This window comes from Hipposideros armiger, unplaced genomic scaffold (assembly GCF_001890085.2).
Source record: "Hipposideros armiger isolate ML-2016 unplaced genomic scaffold, ASM189008v1 scaffold_343, whole genome shotgun sequence".
NCBI classification, from domain to species: Eukaryota; Metazoa; Chordata; class Mammalia; order Chiroptera; family Hipposideridae; genus Hipposideros; species Hipposideros armiger.
In genome coordinates, this window is record NW_017731693.1 from 388,748 (window position 1) to 412,028 (window position 23,281).

Below are 23,281 nucleotides of genomic sequence, written 5' to 3' on the forward strand. Positions count from 1 at the left end.
ACTCAAGAGCATCGCTTCACATAACCCTTGCAGTAAGCCTGTGCAGCAGGTCCTATTGATTTCTCACAGTGAACAGAAAAACTGAAGCTGGAAGTAGGAAAAGTACCCAGCATACCACTCGTAACAGGTTATAGAGTGAGGATTGAATCAGCTTGAGTGCAGAGGGCAAGTTTGGTGGTCACCTATTTTGTGTAGCCATCCCAACTGGACAGAGGAAGCCTCAACTCTGATAGACTCAGTAAATCCAGAGGGCTTCCATTCATTCCAACCAAACTATCACCCTGCCCCATGAGACCCATCAGTTCACTTTTTCCTTTAGTTTACTGGTCTGTAGAATGTTAAGTATTAAGGAACTCAATACATTTGTGTTGCTTCAGTTTATTTTTTATTAAAAAGGAAAGGGTAGTAATACTTATAAGAGTATTCACAAGAATAAATTTCAAGGTTGTTTGGATTTGCTCAGAGGAAACACGCTTCTTAAATAAAGCATGATTATATTGCCTACTAATTAAATGAACATGAATGCTTTGTGCATATCCCATGGGCCCATTTGTGGAAATTACAAACACAACCTCCAAGAGAGGTAAATTCAAAATATTTGAAATTTTATTTTCTATGCACATACAAAGCTCACCTTGCAAAAGAATATCTATCAATCAGTAAAGAGGAAATGGATTACTTATGTCTAACCAGCTATACCAGTGAACACATATAAACATAGTTTTAACCAGTGGTGTGCTGGTAAATGTTTAACAATAGTTTTTCAGGGGCAAAAGAGAGGTGAATTTCTGGTCTGGAGCATCTATCCATTTCTGTAGTGCAAATACTCCCACAGGAGCTGAATAAAGTCATTGATCTTGGAGTTGGGAGAGAGCACTCGTAGAGCTCTGTAGAGCTGGTGCAAGCAGCTCCAGCAAACACTGAAAATATAAGCTCTGCCTATGCTAGGCTCAGCAGCATGGTAGAATGGAAAAAAACTCTGGACTAGGTGCTGGAAGAAGTGGCTTATGTCCCAGTTCCAAATAACTAATAACCCATGTAAGTCACTCATTTTTGGAACCTCAGTTTCCTCATCTGGCAAATGGGTAATACCAGCTGTCCTAGAACCCTCATGAGGTTGTCATGAGGGTGAAAGAAGTTTACTGAGGTACTTTAAATTCTAAAATTCTATGCCATTATGAGTTTTTGCTATTATTACCAAGGCATTCAGCACAAAGCATGACAACTCTTATACATATCTTAATTAGAGTGCTAAGAAATCTGTAACTTTAATCTGACACCTCAGAGGTGTCTGTTGAGTATCCAGAGCAGTTGATCTAGCCTAGTTTTACCAGTATTTTTTCACTAATAAAATTTGAAATCACTCATTAATCTAATTATTGTAGCAAATTCTGGGTTACTCTAAAACTACTCTAAAAGCCCCACAATCATTTGAAAGACTATCCCCATGCTCTCATGTAGAGAAGAAAGCTTAATGACTAATTTTATAAAAGCTCTTAAGATAAAAGATACTGCTCCATGAAAAGGCACTAGAGCTATATGCAACTTAAATGACTGATAAAGTGGATTAGTGTAATCTTTCTCCTAGAATTCAATTTGAAAACAACATTATGTAAAAAACTTGAAACCCAGATGCCACTGACTCATTTCAGTTAAGGCCTTCAAAATACCTGGAAATTGAATCTGAATTCCTACTGGTCATGTGACTTTGTCTAAGTCTCAATTTGTCTACATGGATAATGGCTTAATATCTACATCATACAAATTTTTTGAGAAATACATCTTGTTTTGTAAATGAGAGCATGTAGCTTCTTTTCTATTCAGATACAAGTCATTAATTGACATTTAGTTTTTGTAATAATATATAGGAAAATGCTGAAATTTCATTGGGTACCTATCATCATACTTAAGAAACTAAACATAGACAAATAAAAGCAGGGATAATTATTATTTTTCAATATAAAATTCCTTCTGTGGTTTAAATTTTGCGGCTTAGAAAATAATTCCTCTTTGAAATCTTCCTCAAAATTGATTGAGGGTGCAGCAGACACCCTGATTGCCTAATTTTCCATTTTTTCTGTCAACCAATACAAGTATGTTTACTCTCTACCCAAGTCTAGGTGTAAATGGTGATTGGTTTAAGTCAATAATAACAGTCATAGTCACCATGCCAGTGGTTCAATTAGGCAAGTGATCTGTTTCTGACCAACATAATGTTAAAAGAACCTTCTGGGAGGGTTCTAATAAAAATTTTCATAGTCCTAGAAAGGAGACTCTGGAAACATATGGCCCATTTCCCACCTTTGGACATTCTTGGTCTGGATGTGATACCTGGCAGGTTTGCAAACATCTTGTTCTCAGAGCCTGAGGATAAGGCCAAATAGAAGGTAGAAGGAAGGGTGAAATAAACCTGGTTCTTAAGATACCCAAGCTCTTAAATCAATCAATCTGAAACCTGTCATATCTGGACTCTTTTTTGGTGAAATTATAAATGTGTCTATTGTTAGAGTTTTCTCTGACTTGCAGCACAATGATTCCTTACTAATTTTAGTCCTTACTAATTTTTGTTCTAATGTCAAAGATCTTAAAGGTATTAAAAACAGTTTTCCAAACTCATACATTGTATCTTGGATAATTCACTGTAAGACAAAGTGCTATCATCATATGCAGCATGAATGTTAAGTAATTAGGATCTCTCACACACTGAAAATGATGTCACCTATAGTTCAAGGGGCACCATAGCTGGTGATCAGGGTGCCTGTGGACATATGAACATACTGAAGAGCTGCCTAACCTCTCATCTCTAATTACTTGAGAAAAGTTCTAAGCAGAATGTTATTTCCATTCCATTGCTTTATCTTTAACACCATCTGAGGGAAATTAATAAAACCCTCAATAAAGAATGGGTAAATGAGACCCAGACAATGTTTGGCTGGTACATATGTGGACTTATCAACCAGGATGACCTCCCCAAGTTAGAATCCACTAATAAAATGACATTGAGGGTTCTCCATCATGGTTAATAGAGATATTTGATGAGGATGACTTCATATGTGTTATAAACTCAATTAATTACATTATTCTACTTTTAAAATACAGTGGGGTTGGGGAAAGTGTCAAGAAGCTTCATAGGCCACAGGTTAAAAGTTCAGGCAAAAACAGCAACAACAACAAAAGTATTTTTATTTAAGAATGAAAAAGACAATGTCAACATGAATTCAAGTAAACACACCAAGAAATATCTATTAATATAATAAAACCAAGGAATATGAAAAATGTAGTGATAATGCATCAAGGAAAAACTTTGTATGTTTCAGAGATGTAAGAGAAATTGAAGACAGTTCATCTATATAAAATATGACACTTTGACTATTGCCAAGGTCAGTGAGACCCAGAACAATCAGCTTGATCTAAAACCAATATGTTTCTTTTTCTTTCTTTCTTTTTTAAATTGGAGAATTGGGGGAGGGGAACAGTGTTGGGGAATTGGGGAGGGAGACCAGCCAAGTTGTTGTTCTTCAATCTTAGTTGTGGAGGGCGCCAGTTGTCATCTGGCTACCAATTAGCAGCTCGTAACCTCTAAGCTCAAGATACTGTGTTACAATCTTAGATGTGAGTGGGCATAGCCAGCATCCCATGCAGGAGTTGAACAAGCAGCTTTTTGTTAAGGGGGCACACTCTATCCACTGAGCCATCCAGGTGGCAGCTCAGCTCAAGGTGCTGAGTTCAGTCTTAGTTGCGGGTGGGCATAGCCCACCATTGAACAGGCAGTTTTGTTGTTAGGAGCACATGCTCTCACCAGCTGAATCATCCTGCCACCTGTTGGCAGCTCAGCGGCAGCACAGCTTGGGCACAGCATCACTGGTCCATGTGGGAATTGAACTGGCAGTCTTCTTGCTCAATGCTCACACCCTTAAGCTAACTCTTAACCAACTGAGCCACTCAGCCGGTCCTGTTTGTTTTTCTTATGTGTGCTGCTAGTTCCCCCCCTTTCTTGTGTATCTACCACTTTCTTTTACTTCCCTACCATCCCTCCAACTTTACCTTCCTACCACATATTTTATAATTGTTCCAACGCATATGTTGAAAAACGGAGGGAAGATAGAATGATCAACCCCTGTTTTCAGGAGCTAGTTTTTCTGAATCCCTGTTTCTTAATTAGACCCAACTATCTTTGTTTCTTAATGGTTTGACTCTCACTTGTAGTAGATAGGACAGACTCATGTTAATTTAAATTATCTGAATCATTTTGTTACAAATTAGTCAAATGTTCCTTCACCACTACTTATCTTTCTGTACTCCCATTTGCCTTGGAATTTTTTACAAGCTGCTATCTTTCACAGGTTATAGAATATATGGTTTTGATAAAAGTTTAAAATTATCTGTTTGGGATTGAGAAACTAAAATCTAACTCTTTTAGAGAATTAATAGATTTTAAAATTTACTGCAGAATATTAAGGTAGTTGAAGCTTCAAATCATCTCTTGTAATGATAATTATAATTGCTCCCTTGCGGTGCAGTTGAAAACACTGTACAACTTTCAGAAATACTGATTCATTTTTTAAAACCATCTTATGTAATCATGGAAACAGGAATAGGGTGTGAAGAAAGAGATTTAATTTTTTTTTATAACATACAAAGTAAAACAGAGTTTCAGGTCAAAAACAAATGAGCACATTTTGTAGTTTCTTTCTGATAACCAAAATTCTGAAAAGCAAAATTTGAAAGTGGATAAAGCAGTATGATTACAGTACTACCAGAGAATGTTATAAAGTTGCATAAATACTTTCATCATAAGTCCCATTTACCTCATTTCATTCATGCTTTTCTGAAAAAAAAGTATTTTTTTCCTGAAAATATTTCATGCTATGATTTTTCTTTCCCTAGGGATCACTTGTTTACATTTTGGGAAAATCTGAGTAACATCTGTTCAAAGACTTTTACTTTTAGAGGAGAATGAAGCGAAAGAAGGACAAAATAACATACTTGTCCCTAAAAACTATCCACTTATTTTAACTTCAGATTACTAATTAATAAAGAAAAATGTCTGAATTTACTCATAGACTTCAATAAGAAAGGTAATTAATTGAGCCAAAATAAAAGGTAAAATAAATTGAGCCTAAATAAAAAGTTTGTATTAAACAGTGAGTTTTTCTCTAAGTACATGATACCCTTTATAAATCACTCCACAGAACCATGTGCTGAATGCTCTATTTTTCCTCTATTTCTTTAGTTTAAGACAGAATATTAATTCCCTGAGAATAAATACTGAGAGACAGCTGTATAATCGCAAGTTAACATTAGGGCATGTAATTATAACAATACCTTGAATTTTTATAGCTTTTTATCCTCTGAGGATTCAAAGTCCATTCACATTATATTACAGCACTGACTCCTACGTAATGCCCATGAAGCACCTGCTGTAGTTGAAGAATTGGCTGTGTTACAAGCTTAAGAAGGCTGGTAAAGATCATCAACAGTCTTTGGAGCCTCGGAAATAATACCCTGTGTCTGGGGATTGTTGCTCTGTTCCTGCATTCACTGGGCTCCACTTCTAGAACCTTCTAGAACAAGATTCAGGGGAGTTAGTGGATATGATTTACTGACCTTACATAAACATAACCTACATTTTTTTGTCTTAGAATTGGGGAATCACTCTGCATAATGGCTTTCTACCAGAGGGCACTGCCAGGCCTATTAAGAGAGTTCAATTCTATTACTTTGTTACATCATCTATCCCCCTGAGAACATTGCACTGCACCTTTTTACTCAACAATTTTCAACAAAGTTGAATGTTAATTCTAAATCTTAATCTCTTTATACACTCATAATTGTAATAAACTATATACCATATTTGCCGGCGTATAAGACGATTTTTTGGCCCTGAAAAATATGCCTCCAAGTGGGGGGTCGTCTTATACGCCAGGTACACTTCAGATAGACTGCCCATAGTGCTTGCCCCGTGCCATAGCGGCCTCCCGATGCCCGCCCACTTCATTCCACATACCGTTCAGGCATCAGCAGCGCTGCTGGGTGTATGCTCGGCTGTTATGCGATTTTGCTGTTATGCGATTTTACCACACTCGCAAAATCGCACACAGCCGACCATACACCCAGTATGATAGCGCAAAATCGCGAATCGCTATTTATGTATATGTTTGATTACATACAGCCTTGTGACAGTTTTCCTGCATGTCATAAGCATTTGAATATAAATATAAATGTTGAAATCAAATCTGATATTGTTTTACCTTTTATTTGGTGTGTGGAAGGTGTGCGGAAGAGGGGGTAGTCTTATACGGCGAGTATATAACAAACTCTGTATTTTGAGTGGAAATGTTAGGGGGTCGTCTTATACGCCCAGTCGTCTTATACGCCGGCAAATACGGTACTTTCTACATAGAGTGTCAATCCATTGCTGTCAACTGGTTTGTAAACAGCTGGCAGTAAAATTTTTTTTAGGAATGCTGGAACTGTGCTTAAGAATGACCTTCAGGCTAACATAATGGGACAACTAATCCTAGCTGGAAAAGATCTGTGTAAAGCCATACTGGAAGACATTATTTGTTGCTGTTCTCCCATTCAAGTACTAACCAGGCCCGACCCTGCTTAGCTTCCGAGATCAGACGAGATCGGGCGCATTCAGGGTGGTATGGCCGTAGACTGTTTGTTGCTGTTCTATGTCCTTATAACTTCTATCTGTGTTTTAGGACTAAGCATAAGGTGTTATGGGACCTTATGAAAGGGAAAATTAACCCAGGATTGAAAAGTCAGGAAAGGACCAAAAGAAATAGTTTCTAAGTTTAGATGTAATGGACTGGCTAGCCTGCTAGGGAAAAACTAGAGGCAAAGCTTTCTAGGAAGGGAAAAGCAGTGGCATATGTAAAGGCTTACACATAAAACACTAAAAATTTCTGGTAGCTCAGTACTCCAATAATTCTGAAGAGTAGTTAAAAAGAACAGTAAAATATGAAACTGGAGAGTTAAAGAGAGACCATGATTTGTTGAATAAATAAATGTGTAACATCTTTAGAATGTTTCTGATACATGATTTTAAGTAAAGACTTAAAATCTCTTCAAATTGTTACTGGCCAAATGAGTACCTACCTCCCCCCCACCCCCGCCCAACTACTGAGAAACTTTTAAGTTTTCTTTCCTATAAGAATGTTAAGTATAGAAATGTTAAGTCTCCTCCTCAGTTTCTTAGTTCCTTAGCTCTTGGCTTTAATTACTTTTCTAACCAGTTTGTAAATTCTAGACTAAAGACCCTCCCCGCCCAGCTTCTTAATTTTTGTAAATCAGTTTCTGAATCCTAAACAGTAGATTGTAGGGCTAACAGATTTATTAATTAAAATCTATTTTTCCTCATTCAAGGGCCTTAGGGATACAGATGATACCCCAGCAAGGCTGCCAGTCACAACCAAAGAAGCCAGCGTGGTCTTCCAGGCAGAACTCGAGACCCCTTCCTCTCATCTGACATCAGCTAGGGTGAGAGTTCCGTGAACCCCCAATAGGCAGGGACAGCTCTACACCCCTGCCCAGCAGGAAGCAGATACAGAAGAAGGGACGTCCTGTCCCTCAGCTTCCCATAGAGATTTAATGGGGATCACGTCTCTCAAGGGGAAAACTAAGCAGGCAGTTAGAGGCAGGCATTGGGCCTCCGCATTCCTGCACGTCCCACAGAATGTGACCTCCCCAGTGACCTCACTTCTCCACCCAAAACTTTTCATTGTAACTATCTACCCCTAAAACAAATGGGTCCTGTTGTCAATTACGGGTGCCAATCAAGTGGTCCCATGCCCAGAGGGGAACAGCCCATTCTAGAGAAAAGGGGATAAAAACTCCAAGTTCTGGGAAGTCTGCCTTTTGGATGTCTTCCCCCTTTTTGACTGCTTCCTCTCTTTTTTGAGCCTTTTGAGCCTCGCCTTTGCACGTGGCCCACTCCAAACTCTTTGGAATGTAATTTCTCTTCTAATAATGGGCCCTTGAGTCATTCTTTACTGCTTGGGCCTACTTCTACTCTTTGAAATGTACCATCTCTTCGAATAAACTTTTTCTTCAGTTACTTTACTCTGGCATCTCGTTCAATTCTTTGCTCGAGTTGCCAAGGACAGAGACTTTGCACCGAGGAGGGCCCACTCTCTGACAACAAAATAATAATGGAAAACACCTAACTATGAGACTAGTTATCTATTCCTAACTAAATAGTAAAAAATGTATTACCCACAGTCTCCCTTTCTCTTGTGTAAGAGGCTTCACTTCTCTTCTTTAATGGGATATATTTTCTTTTGCACCAAAACTCATCACCTCCTTGTCCAAATGCTAGTGTTCATACAATCAGTGTGATTTGTTTTTATTGATGATTTCTGGCCTTGGGGTTATATCAATATTTGTTATACCCACAGTGTTTTAAATGTGACATTTAAACCTAAATTAGCCCTTTTCTTCTAAAGTTATATTAATATGATAGAAAGCTTAACAGACAATCCAGGCAGAAATGCCTATGAAAGTACACAACAAGAGCCACGAAAGTGTAAATTGTTTTTTTCTGCATATGGGAATTTAGTGTTATTGCAGAGTTTTGGATTTTTATGAACACTTAAAATTTGGATCTGACTGGGTTCTAGGCTCACATTAACACATTTCAAATTATTGAAATATCTATCTTCTAGCTAAACTAAAACAGTCACCGAATCAGAACCATAAGAGCAAGGGCATGAAAAAGAAAAAGTAAGTTTTCTGAATATCTTAAGAAATTTAAAATTACCATGGAAAACTAATCAAAACATATGAGGTCTGCCAATTAAGTTCATGAGCTTATTGCAATGGTGTTGCTAATCTTTTTTTTATATCAGAGAGATTATTCATTATGAATTTGTACTAACTGGACAAATAGTCAACCAGGTTTACTATTTGGAAGTGATGAAAAGGCTGCATAAAAAGGTTAGATGACCTGAACTTTTCACCAACAATTTGTGGTTCTTGCATCAAAACAATGCACTAGCTCACATGGCACTGTCTGTGAGGAAGGTTTTAGACAGTAAACAAATAACTGTATTGGAACACCCTTCCTACTCACCTGATGTGGCCCCTAGTGACTTCTTTCTTTACCCAAAGATAAAGGAAATATTGAAAGGAAGACATCTTGATGACTTTCAGGACATCAAGTGTAATATGATGACAGTTCTGATGGTCATTCCAGAAAAAGATTTCCAAAATTGCTTTGAAGGGTGGATTAGGCACTGGCATAGATGCATAGTTTCCCAAGAGGAGTACATCAAAGGTGACCATAGTGATATTCAGCAATGAGGCATATAGCACTTTTTCTAGGATGAGTTCGGGAAGTTAAATGTCTGATCTCGTACATATGTAAGTGAGCTCAAAATAAATTGATTGTATCAAATAATGCTAACAAGACTGCTTGATGCCTTGAAGGAGGGCATTACTTTTTACACCACATTTAGCTTATTATCTAGAGCTAGTGATTTCAGAAGCCATTGAAGCCCATTCCAGGTGTCTCAGCCCTAAAGGTTTTTGTACTGATCAAGATAATAGTAACTTTCTGATACGTGTAGACACATGCATGTTGAAATTTTGCAAGAAACCTATATTTATTTTCCCCAGTACGTCTTATAATTTGGGGGCTAAAATGAGAGTAGCTATAAGTGAGACTCTCCAACTCTCCCCCTGCATCATCTTCTAGTCTTTACAGACACCCAGATTCCACATAAATTGGGCCCTGGCCCCTACACATTGGGACATTATTTTATTATTGCTACATGATTTGTTTGTTTGTTTGTTTGTTTTGGTTGTTTAAATTTGTTTTAAGTTACATCATGTTATACTCAGATTCCCTATAGCATGGAAAACATATTAAGAAATCAGAAAATTTGTTTTAAAAAACCCAGAATTTTCATCTTTCTTGGAATGAAGATGCTCTTTTGATTAATACACTTTACAGTATAAAATTTTATACAAAGCAAATATAATTTTTAAAGTTAATACTTTGTTTAAACTCTGGGCTTTAAATAAATTTTTTGGGGGGTCTTATCTATTTTTTCCCCTCCCATTCAGCATCTTGCCTTGTGACTTATGCCCTAGTCCTCATATTAGAAAACTAACTTCTAACTCTTCCAAGACAATAACCAACACTACGCTCACACTCTCCAAATCATAAATCTGTTTCCATATTTAAATTCTCTGTTTGATCTAGATTAACATTTGCAAGATAAACCAAGTCTAACTTGACCATAATTTCTAAATATTCAAGAAAAATAACAGGTACCCTTACTAAAAATGGAAACAGATGAAAGCCTGTGTCTTCAGTCATAACCATGAGGGAGCAGAGATTCCAGGACTCTGTTGGGAATGATCTCATGATGGTTCCTGAGGCAGAAATTCTAACTCCTTTCAGGCTGAGGGTGGAGTCTGAAGAGGGAAAGGGGCTCCTTGTGTTATTCTTCCATTTGGAAATTTAGGACACTTGAAATATTTTCTAAAAACTTTAAAAGATAAAGGACATGTGAATCCAGCACCTCTGCCACTTTTAACAAATTTGATAAATAATTTTTATAGATTTTATAAAAGCTTTCAGTTATACAGATTAAATTACAGGACTAGTTTAATCAGAATTTTAAAGAAGCAGCTAAAAGCACGGGCAGTCAGCCAGGAAGAATGAAAGTTAATTAACTTGTTTTTCACTTCTTCATTTTCACTCTTCATAGACCTATAAAACATGTATGTAGCAGACTGAGAGTTGGAAAATGTACTCTACTGCTCTCAGAAACAAAAAAAAAATCAAGAAATGCTTACTCTACAAAATACATTAATAGCCAAGATATCAATTATTTTTCTCATTGTATATATGGTGGTAGTTAATAATTAGTATTGTGCAAAAGAGTAGAAAACCAAGTAGATTCCAATATCTATGAGTAGGAAACAGTGTCTGTATACCCACTCTGTAAGAAGTTATGTTTAACATACATGTATATTTAAATATATATAATATATATGTTTAATATCTCTGATATATTTAAGAAGATAAAGAGGTTTTTGACTTAGAAAAAAATAAATTATACAGAAAATAAGTACTATAGCCAGTGAATATTACTCTAAGATATAATATTTCAGATAGACAAAAGCATGCAAAACGTGAGAGAATTTTTCATAAGTCTAGAAATGTGAAACTGAGGAAGTTTTCATAGCTCAAGTAAGTACATTAATAATTTAATGATCATACACACCATAATGAAAAAGTTTAAGATAGACAAAAGTTTAATGATGATGATACTGTACATTTGTATTAATTTTATATAATTTTAGTGATGATACTTCTCACAGACTGCAAATAGTAAGCACCTTAGGAATGCAACCATATAATAACTTGATGTTGACACAAGACCACTATATTTTGTCCTAAACCTTCCATATCCATCATATATTGAATGGCACTTGTTTATGCAATCATTCTCCAATATTAAGCTATCTTATTATCTTTTTCTGTCTTCAGAACTTAACATCTGACATTAAGGAAAGTTTTTAAAAAAGAAAATTTTATGGGATGTTGAAATTGGATGATTTTTGTATTTTTAAGGTAGTCATTTTGTTTTAAATTTTTTACCAATTTTTAAAATGTGAGGAAAAATTATTTCTATAGCATTCCTCAGACAAACTCAAAGCATTTTAGATCATACTTTATCCATTTGAGTATCTCCATCTTAAACCTGACCAGTGTTGTTGTCAGAACAGGGCATTGAAGGGGAATATTTACCACACACCATTTCCTATTTCATTGTTAGTTGCCAAGGACCTCCTTCTGGCCACTGGCCATTTGATGATGGGAGAGAAATCAACAAACAGTGCATCACTTTTTTTTCTATCCTGGACTATTAACATTTCCAACCCTGACAACAAAGGAATGGCATTGTGGGAAGTATTTTCTCTATTTTTATAGAAACAACACCAATGGAAGGAAGTGAGCCCTGCAGATTAGCTTCCCTTCTCAGCTAACAGGTACTTGGCAACTTTCCAACTTTCATGATTTTTGTAAGAAAAGTGTACTTTTCCATTATTACTAATGTAACAATGATTATGTCTTCAAACCACAAAATAGTTATGACCTCTTGTGTGAACCCAATGTAAGAAAATTATATTTGTTCTTTTGGAGAAAATGTTTAACCAAAAACTATCTCAAAATTCTAGTATTAGAACAGAAGTCGGAAAGGTCTCACTTATAAAGACAAACTATTGCATGTAATTTTGTTTTTAATTTCCAATATTGAATAATCCACCAGATTATTAAATGATCTGTTTTTAATTTTTTAATTAAAGTTTATTGGGGTGACAATTGTTAGCAAAGTTACATAGATTTCAGGTGTACAATTATGTAATACATCATTTATATATCACATTGTGTGTTCATCACCTAGAGTCAGTTCCCTTTCCATCACCATATATTTGATCCCCTTTACCCTCATCTACCAACCCCCTCCTACTAAATTTTGATCAGTTCTTCTATTTCTTTTAATCTGTTTTTTGTAAAAATATAAATTATTTTGTAATCTATATATTTGAAAGTAACCTTAGCCTTTTCCTCTTTAGGTTAAAACAACTCCAGTTAGTTCAACCTATGTCCAATTCCACTATTCAAATTACTTTATGATTTTATTTTATAACCTGCTGTAGTTTTTACATGTTATTTATAATACTTGAAAATCAATACTGGATTCCTGTTCTAGGTGGGGCCTAAAAAGTTTATAAAGAGGTCTTTTATTTGGATAAATATATTTAGTTATGGTATTACAAAGAGGCAGACTTCAAAGGAAACAAAATTTCAATTCTTATAATACATCAGGATCAGTGATTTTAAAAATGCATTATTTGTTTAACAAACTTTATTGAGCACCTACCATATGTCAAGCACCGTTCTGGGCAAAGAGATTAACTAGGCTGTTCCCACCCAGAAAAAGCTCAATTTTCTTGTGTAAAAATGACATAAATTATCTCACTCCAAAAACAAACAAAAAAGGTGCTAAGTAACTACTTTTAGCTATTATTAAATATTTACAGTATAACACAGAATATTTGAACAATATTCAACCCTCAACCTGAATTTTGATTCACAGAGAGGCAATTTAATTTTTATATCTGAAAAATTAAAGCATTTATTTTATAATTTTATGTAGCAGTATGTGGAATATTTCTTTCTAGAGATGCAGCTGAACTGACCATGCCTCTTTCTTTCTTAGGCCTGGGTCCATGAAAACCAAGATTGGGTTTGCAGAAAGAAGAAAATGAAACTCATGATTTACTGCCAGCATTCCTTATAAGTTTATCAAACAATGTCCATATAACACAGCCCAGATTTCCCTTTGTTTCTTGCAGGGTGTGCCCAGAATGGTGGCAAAGGCCTAAAAGTAAGGAAAGAGGTCTCCTCTGGGCATGAATACCTAAATCCTGACTGTCACATCTGAACCCCACCCACAAACACAAAGTAATGGACCAGCTCTTAATGTCCTCTCCAGTGGAAGTCCCTCTCTCACCTACATGACAAATACGCACTGCTGTTTTATAAACAACAGTGACTGCAAAGTATTAAGGGTAACGGGATCACTGCCAGGAAGGACTATATAGTGCAATAAAGGAGACAGACATCCATAAAATTAATTCAAGCAGATGCATAACTACTGGAGGCATGGTCCAGTACCTAGTTATATGGAGAGACAGGTATACAGTTAACACCAGGACATACATAACTGCTAGGACAGAGGAGAAATGAGTACCTAGGAATGCCCATGTTAGGTGAAGAGACAGATAGACAGTTAACCCCAGGACTAGCTGTAAGTGCTAGGACAAGCTTGAGAACCATCATCTTAGCTCTCCTAGGACCTGCTTCAAAGTATAACGGCTCGCATGTTAAACTTGGTACTAGTGGGTGACCGGGGCTAGGCTGCACTGCAGTGAACCAGATCAGCAGAATTTAATGAAAAGGAACTAGGAAGGCACTGGAGCTGTGCCTGTCAAGCCAGGGACTAGGCCTTCATTTGACAAACCTGGGGGTCTCAGGCAGGTGACTCACCCCTTGGGAACTTTGTGATGGCTCAGGATAAGCAATATATATGTTTCTGGAACAAGAGTTCTACTTTACAACAGAATTATAAAGTAAAACATGTATGTGAGTTTTGTATAGTAGAAGTAAGAATTATTAAAACTCAAATAGAAACACTGTGGGAATTTCACACTGGCAAGTCCCCTCTGGTCCAGCACAGGATGCCCTGCCCCAGCTCTTGTATGAAAAGTATGGAATCTTTTCCAGTTCCAAAGGTGGTCAGTTCTACTTGAAAGTGAGAGGGCTTTTCTCTTCAGCAGATATAATTCTGCTTAGAAAGAAGTTATTACTCATGACTATCCACACATGTGTAACTACTGAAAAAATCTCCCTGACCTATCCCCAACTTGACTATTTACCATGATTAAAAAAACGAACAAACAGGGTGATTGTTAGCTCAGTTGGTTAGAGCATGGTGCTGATAACACAAAGGTTGCTGGTTAGATCCAGGCATAGGCGACTGTGAGCTGCACCCTCCCTGAAACAGTCAAATATGCCTTGTAGCATGAAAGCAATGTGTAACCAATGACCACGGCTGTTCTCCAATAAAATTAAAAACAAACAAACAAAAACCAAAAAACAGCCTTAAGTTGATTTTCCCATCTTCCCCAATATTGATGACCTGAGTCCCTGAGGCAGTTTAGTATTAAGGCCAGTTAAAATAGAAATGAATAATGACTGAAGATAAACAGTTTAAATCAGCAACTCCAATAAAAGAAAAAAATCAATGCAGGTAATATTTTGGCTCATAAAAGGAACTGTATATGTTCTACGGCTGCTCTGCTGAGTTGTGTGTGTGTGTGTGTGTGTGTGTGTGTTATGTTTAATGTGGAAGAAAATTATTATTGACTGCAAGAAGCTAATATAACCTTGTAAGGTATAAAGATAAAATAGAGATTTAAAATATCTTTCTTGAAGAAAGGTCATTGAGAATGGGAATCAAAGTTCTCAATCAATTATTAATTATAGAGTAAATATAGTAATGGTATGTTTTCATTTGTGTGCTCCAAATCAATGCAGTTTTTACAGGTTTTGTACACTATTTGGTCTCTTCACAGTTCTACAACAATATGGGAGAAAACAGTGTGCAAACTGTAAAGACCCAAGGCCTTGCATGCAACCAGGCAATGTGTTGTCATCTTCTTGTTTATTTGCTTGTTGTTCTCACTTGTAAGTAATAGTTAAAGTGTTTTTATGCATCTTGTTGTCTATGGGTTCTTGAATTGATAATGAGAAGGGATGAAGAAAAGAGAGAAGAAAGGAAAGGAAGCATCCAAAACAGAAGAAGAGGCAGCAGTCAGAGGAGGAAGGGCTCAGCAATCTACCTAAGATCTCCATGGATTTTCCTCTTTATCTCCAGAACAAAAGAAAACTTCTAATTAATCAGCAACTCGTAGCCCAAGAAAGCATCGTGCCTGGTTAGATAAGAAGCATGTTTCAACACATTTAATTTTCTTTTAAAATATTATAATTCATACTATTATACCCTGCCCCAGAAGTGAACTTTGAATTTTACTACTGATGTTTCTAATTAACCTGCACACACACACACACACACACACACACACACACACACACACACCCCACTGGGAGAAATGTAAATATGAAATTAAAATAGAATCTCCAATCCTCACTCTATATTTCCTAGGCTCTAACCTAAAGTCAAAGTATTCAAGCGTATGCCTGAAAATCCAAGCTGTGCCACTCAGCAGTTTTATTTTTTGTTCTGACTTTTTTATACCATGGGCTCAGCTAAGATTGAAGTGTCAGTTTTAACAGTGCATTTCTTTCTTAAGGAGTTAAGTCAGTCTATGATACATCAGTTAAGTCCTGGTTTTGACAAAATTGAATAAACGATGAATGACAATTGCTAATAATGTTCCCTTTGATAAAGATTGATTCTACCAGTGTAGATTCTGAGAGTAACGTTAGTTTAAGATCAAATATGATTCCATGACTGAGAACTGAAAAAAGATGTTTTTTTCTTAAGTTTCACACTTGCTCTTGATTACCTATGATGGCCAATGAATGTATGGAAAGAATTCTCAGCTCCACAACAAAGCATCTATCTAGGCTTGGCATGGCCTTAAACTCATCATGTTTTTTTTTTTCCTAATTTAAAATTTCTCAGCTCTGCAAACGTCTTGGCACATTTTCTGTTAAGCTTCCTGATATATTGTCTCAAGAGTCTTTTTTCTTCCTTAGGAAATCTTTAGTGACACAACTCATGTCAGTATGATACTCAAAGAATTTAACAAATGGGGATAATTTAGTGATAAAAGAGCAGAAGCTGTTAGGACTACATGAGTTTGCAATGGAAAATTTACCATTGGCAAGGTCCAGATGCACTACATATAATTGCAACAATCTACACATTATCACCTGGTGAACAAGGCAAGCACTGCTTCTTATAGAGCATCCCTGGTCACTGGAGACTGACAAATATGTTCCTTGTCAGATTTGTCTTCAGTTTAAGCTAATGCTCATCATAGACAGAGCATTCATTGATTAAATTCCCCACATACTGCTATCATTAAAGGAGAAAAATAAAATTTTTCTCTCAGAAATTGTTTTGTCAAGCTAAGATAGTTTGCAGATTAATTCTGGAAATCCTCTAATTGCATTTTAATTATCTTCATGTAACCCTGTGCCAAATTTGCTAAACACTTTTTTTTAAAGATTTTATTGGGGAATTGGGGGAGGGAATAGCACTGAGGAATCGGGAAAGGGAACAGACAAGTTGCTGTCCTTTTGTTCTTCAGTCTAGTTGTGGAGGACGTTGATTCACTGATCCATGTTGATATTGCGATCATCGTGCTCTTCCCAGGTGAGGCAGTCACTCACCAGCCATTGGACAGCAGCTCACGCCAGCTGCCAGCCACTCATGGCAGCTCACGGCAGCCCACTGAAGCCTATGCCATCGCTGGTGACTCACGGCAGCTCAGCTCCAGGTTGAGCTGTTATTCACCATCTTAGTTGTAGAGGGTGCAGCGTCACTGGCCCATGTGGGATCCGAACCAGGGCCCTGCTGCTCAGATCTGCCGTCCCAAGCCAACTCCTAACTAACACACCATTTGGCTGGCCCAAAACACTTTTGTTTTGACCATTTTCTTCATAAATGAATGATAAAGCACAGTGCTTTCCTTGGTGAGAAAAGTATCTTCAGACAGCAAGCAGTCTTGCTGAAATTTCCTTACAAATCACTGATGGACCCTAAAGAAGCTAGCTATGCAAAATGTTTATCTCTCAGATATTAGTTTTTTATTTTAATTGTGTTTTCCTTACTTTATTTGCATGTCCAATGCCATCTGGCTCTTAGTCACTGTGATCACAGGAGCCACTTAAAACAACTCAGAGAGCATGATATGCAGGCCAAGTTTTATGCCCAATAAAGAGGTCAATAAAATTATGTGAGTGTTTCTCATCATATGTCCCCTTTCCCACCACCAAGAGAACTTACCCTGCCAAATGGGTTCTAGACCTGTTCCTTTGCTCTCCTTGTAGATGCAAACAGGATCACAGCACCAGAGACATGAGCAGGGCTACATGGGAAAACCATGAGAAACCTGAAAGAGGTCAAAGATGAAAGCTTTGTTCCCAGGCATATCCTAGGATGCCAAGTTGCAGCCTGGAATTTTTACAGCAGCGTATTAAACCCCTGACAATGAGAGTTTATAATGGAAATGCTGCCAGGCCTTTAACTATAGCAACGCCACTATAATATTTATAAGTAACTTACACTCTTTCTAAACACATGTACTCATTACTGTGTCTCTGCTTTTGCCTCACTTCAGGGGAACCTCTCTGTATAAACACAATAGATTGGCTTGCTTATACTTCCAGCCTCTAATTGCTCTCCATCTCTATATGTTAGAAGAAAGCCAGCTCCAGAGGCCAAGCCATGAAGTCGCTCCCTCTGCAATTTGTACAGCTGCAGTGCTCTACAATACACAAACTGCTTTTCTCATTTTTGGCTCTTGGAGTTGGTCAAGCTGCACATCTTTTAGTATTTTATTATAGTTGTTTCTTTCAATGATATACCTGAGGGCAAGCTAACTGGTTCACTGGAGACAACCTGTGAATCCACTGAGTCTGACAGGCTCTGACCATTAGGCAAGTTCTAAGTAAACAAGGGACCAGGCAATGCATGTTAGTGAAAAGCCACTCAGAGTGCTGACAGCTTATCTATTCCAACATAAGTAGGTTTCCAGGGAAATTGGTTGCTTAATAGTGATGAGGAATGACAAGGATTTCCTAATTCTTCTATTCAAACCTCCCAACAATTATATGTCTGGGCACAAAGTCATGTTGAGCTATTGATCTGTGTGACAACATGTATGGCTTACAGGCGAGAAGACAAACAAAAGGAAATGCATCCTTCTTCTGGATGGGATTATGGTGGAAGCCAGGTCTTCATCACAACATGTTACTGGACATCCACATCTGCTAGATGGAATACAGAGTAGTGCTTCCATCACTCATACAGGCTGCAACCAGCTTTGGGGCCCAGTATTTGGAATATAGGTGTGAGTTTATTGGTGGTGGCCTCATGGCCTAAGACTTTCAGATAGAAATAAATCAGGAGTGTAAATCAAAGATTTGTATACAGAAACATCATTGCTAGATTTCAAGGACACAAAAATAACTGAAAGTTATACCATCAAGCTAATTTATCAGGTCCCTTGGCACCCAAGGGACATGATTGTTGGCCATCAGGCATGATCACACTAACATTCTCCAACCAAATGTCATCTCTCAAAGTCAGATGAAAACTCCTAGTGTTGATGGCTCATCATGACAACACACAGTAATGTGGAATATATAATAATGCAGACTAACTCATTCAACAAACATAATTCTAGAATAAATTATCCAAGCAGATGATATGTAGCTAACTCATGTCAAATGGTTCAGAAAACAAACCATTGCTATAAAACATAGAAGACATCAGGGAACACTTTAGCTGGCTGAGTGCCTAAATTTAGTAATGGGAAGGGAGATGGCATCTTCTGTGAAAAGCCTGTTGCATGCACAGTCTGGCCACACTTTGTCCTTTAAGTAGAGCAGTAGAGCTTTGGAGGACAAGCCATCAAGAAGCAGCCAAAGCTGCCCATGGCAGATGAATTTCCATCTGTTCACAGACTAAATAATGCAGGTCAGTCATCAGTAATATCTATATGCTGACACTTCTGTCGAGCTACATGACCAGAAGCTCTGTGATCAAATGAAAGGAAACTGCTTCTAGTAATGAGCAAACCATTAATATCACTATCACATTAGTGTTTTCATTGTTGAATAAAGGAAAGTAATCTAGCAGGCATTTCAATATTCAGCTATTAAGAAAGATTAATACAGAACAATTTCACTTACTCATTATTGCTCACAGAATCATGCGTTCAAGTATCCACTCTGTATTGCTGCTTCTTTTCCCCACAAAACTCTGGCATTGTCAGCACAATGAACTAATTCTGCTATTATATTGTATTGGGAGCAATCTGGGACTGGTATGTTAGTGCAGTCTTAATGAAAACAAATGTGCCCTGGACATTGCAAAGGAAAAGTGATACAGTAATACAATTGGGAGGCTCCAACAGAAAATGCAACTTGGAACAAACATACAAATACCTCCAGCCCAAGTTACAATCATGTAAAAAAAACCCCACAAAACACATGGAAGAAACATTATTTTTTTCTTTCTTTGTACCAGGACAAGACAACAGTGTAAAGGAAGTAGAGAAATCACCCGCCATCCTGGTATACCCCAGACCTAAGGAGGTGGCACTGGTATGCAGATTTCAGAGCTGTGCCAGTAGTAACACAAAGTTGAGGTTGAGTTGGGATTCATGGTCATGGCCCTAGATTTTTGTGTGATCTGGGACCCTGCTGTGGTCAGAGTAGCTGCATTGCATAAATGAGCAAGATACCTGCCCTGGGAAGAACTATCACTGCAACTCCCATGCAGTCTAATTTAAGCACCATGTTATGCAACTAATCTATATTTGACTAGTTGATTTCGGATAACCCTTGAAAACAGGAAGCAAATGTTATAATTTTAAAGAACTATTTGGCAATTAACCCATGAAGAATAACAATCCTACATTTTTAAGTGCAGAGAAAAAAAAAAACCTCAGAAATTTTATGTCAAAAATTTTGGGATTTTGTTTTTTTCCTACAGTTTGTCGGCATTCACTGTAGAAGACATAAGAAGAAAAGATTTAAAGTTGCCTAAGCAAATAAATAATTGAAAAATTCCACAGTCCTTCTCAAGAGAAAGGTGACATGATGAGAAATCACTTTATTTCCAATTGGAAATTGGAAATTTCTTTCTTTCTTTCCTTCTTTCTTTCTTTCTTTCTTTCTTTCTTTCTTTCTTTCTTTCTTTCTTTCTTTCCTTCTTTCCTTCTTTCTTTCTTTCTTTCTTTCTTTCTTTCTTTCTTTCTTTCTTTCTTCCTAAATTAAAACTTATCGGGGTGACAATGGTTAGTAAAATTACATAGGTTTCAAGTGTATAATTCTGTAATACATCATCTATATATCACGTGAAAGAAAACAGAAAGGATCACTTTGCAAAAGTAAAACTAAATCTAATACAGTCATCATTTTGCACATGAAATAAATAAATTTAAATAATGTGGAGAATATTATTCCCTTTCCCATGAAAGTGTGGCCATAACATGGCAGGTAACTAATAAAGTGCAGAGGTGCTATTTATAGAGACTCCACCCTCCAAATGAAGGAGACTTCTGAATTAGACAGGAATGCCTGTTCCCCAGAGTAGTTACCTAGCATCCTGTAGGGGCCAATTCCATTCAACAATGTCATCGAAGACAGAAGCTCAGAATAAGCCAACTGATAGCTGTGAACTGGAGAAAACTTTCAATTAAATCATGTTCATTTCAAATTTGGATGCATTAAATTCAAACACATATTACATAAACTCCATTTGTACTGAGTGTAAATAAATAATTTAGGTGATGATGTGACCCCACTCAGCTTGTGGAAATCTAGCTGAAATAACTGTGAATTTATATGCCTTCTAGGACCACAATAAAATATGTTTTGCTAACCCTAGCACAAATTCACCTCATCCAGAAAGAAACACTGATACACCTGTTTGGCGTTTTCCACTCACAGTCTTTCCCAACTTTAACTTGGGCCTTAGAAGAATGTTTGAGTAGCCTATGTCAGAGAGCAGGTAGCATCTGGTGAGTCACCCCTGGAGAAAGTCACATTTCACTTCTGTGAGAAAAGAGCAGCTTTGACCTACTAACCTGAAATCTCTTTCTGGAGAATTACATTAGGTCTTTTGGGGGGAATTACATAATTCTGATCTGCGGAATGAAGTGTCCACTAAGATAAAAAATTTGGATGTAAACTCTAAATGCTCTATGCCTTCCTTTTCCGAATACATCTTGTGATATGATAAGCATATACTGAAAACATTTTCACTTATTTTTAGCTTCATTGAGAACACCACCGATCCAATTACATGTTTCAACCCAGCAGTCAGTTTCAGCCTCTGCAAAATTTGTTTAAATTGACATAAAACTCACAAAAGATGCATCTTCCTCCCTGTAAAGGATGAAAGAAGAATTATCTGAAAGATGGGGAGGATTTACTTAGAAAAGTATACTTCTCCCTGCCTCTCTTTATAATAAGCACTGTCTTGGGCAGCATCCTTCCAGCTAACACAGAATAAGGCTCTTCAAGTGAGCATGTGGCTGCATAAAGAAACATCCAGAAAACAACTCTCTTAAACAAATAAACAATTCATCGCTTGAACTTTATGTTCCTAATCTCTCCCATCATTAATCACATTCAAAGTTTTTCTTTAAGAGCCTGAATGAAGGAGTGGGAGGTAGGGAGGAAAGGAAAGAAAATAAACTCCTGGGTCCAGTTAGATTTGTGAGACACATAGAAGATGAGAACCCACCTTCTTTGCCAAAAAGGACTTTAGAAAGATTGTTAGAGGTGGCCAACGTGGATATTATGGAATGACTATAATGGAAACCAAACTGTGATTTAGGAATCAACTCATGGACCTAACACTGAATATCATTTCAGCATTCTGAAAATGAACATCATCTAGATTTCAGTAGAAAACCCATAAGGGGGTCTGAAAGTGCTTCATCCAGGTATATATTTATGTCTTTTGTTTAAGAAAAGGAAAGAAATTAGAATCACAAATATGGTTAACCAATACCATATCATAAAGAGGTGTGAATATAGCCTTCATGGACACAAGAATGAGGAAAAGAGGAGAAGGAGGAAAAGAGAGCAGAAGCCACCTAATGTCAGTCCCAGCCCTACCATTGCCTCTTTTATCACATCACAACCAGATACAGATAGGAGCAACATTATAAGACCATGGCTGTGAATGGAACAAAAAGTCAGCAAAATTTCTTACCTGCTATTTGTAATTATTTCCTTTCCATTTTTCAAAATTTCATATTCCCGTCAGATCCTAAATAACCCCATCATCATTTTCACATTTACAAATGAAATGTTCTGTGCCAAAGAAATCTAAGTAAGTGTGAGGTCACTGGGTTGCTGAGGGCCATGTTCCATAATGCAGTGATGAGAGACCATCCCTTAGGGAGCCAGGCTGGGCATCATTGTGTATTTTTTGTATATCCTGCTTATGACACAGGAATGTTCCTGATTTATAGCAATTAGTGAAACAATATAATGTTCTCCTTTTGCCTTTTGCTGTTGTTATTAGGAAAAACTGCTGATTTCTTCCTGGCTGAAAACTGTCTTGCTGGTTATCAAAGAGCACTATTCAAGTGATGAAAGCCAGGTGGCTCACTATACATTTGATGAGGCAATTAGATGTACATGCCGAGGGCTGACACAGGCCAAGGGTTCATCACCAAATCGTGGATATCATTAGATTAATCAAAGATATATCTGCCAGCTCAAACCCTTTCCAGAATCTGGCCCACTAATAGACATAAGAATTAGAAAATAGTCATTTAAATAAAATGTCTTATTGCTTAAATATCTCATATAGGCTTTATTCTTTGTCCCTAGTAGCAAAAACAACCATAGAAATTGGTTGTGTCTTTGCTAATCTGATAATCCCTTCCCCAAGGAAAAAAAAAACAGCAACTGAAAGTCATTATCCTGATACATCTCACATCTAAGTTTTATCCTTCAACACATTAGAAGTCT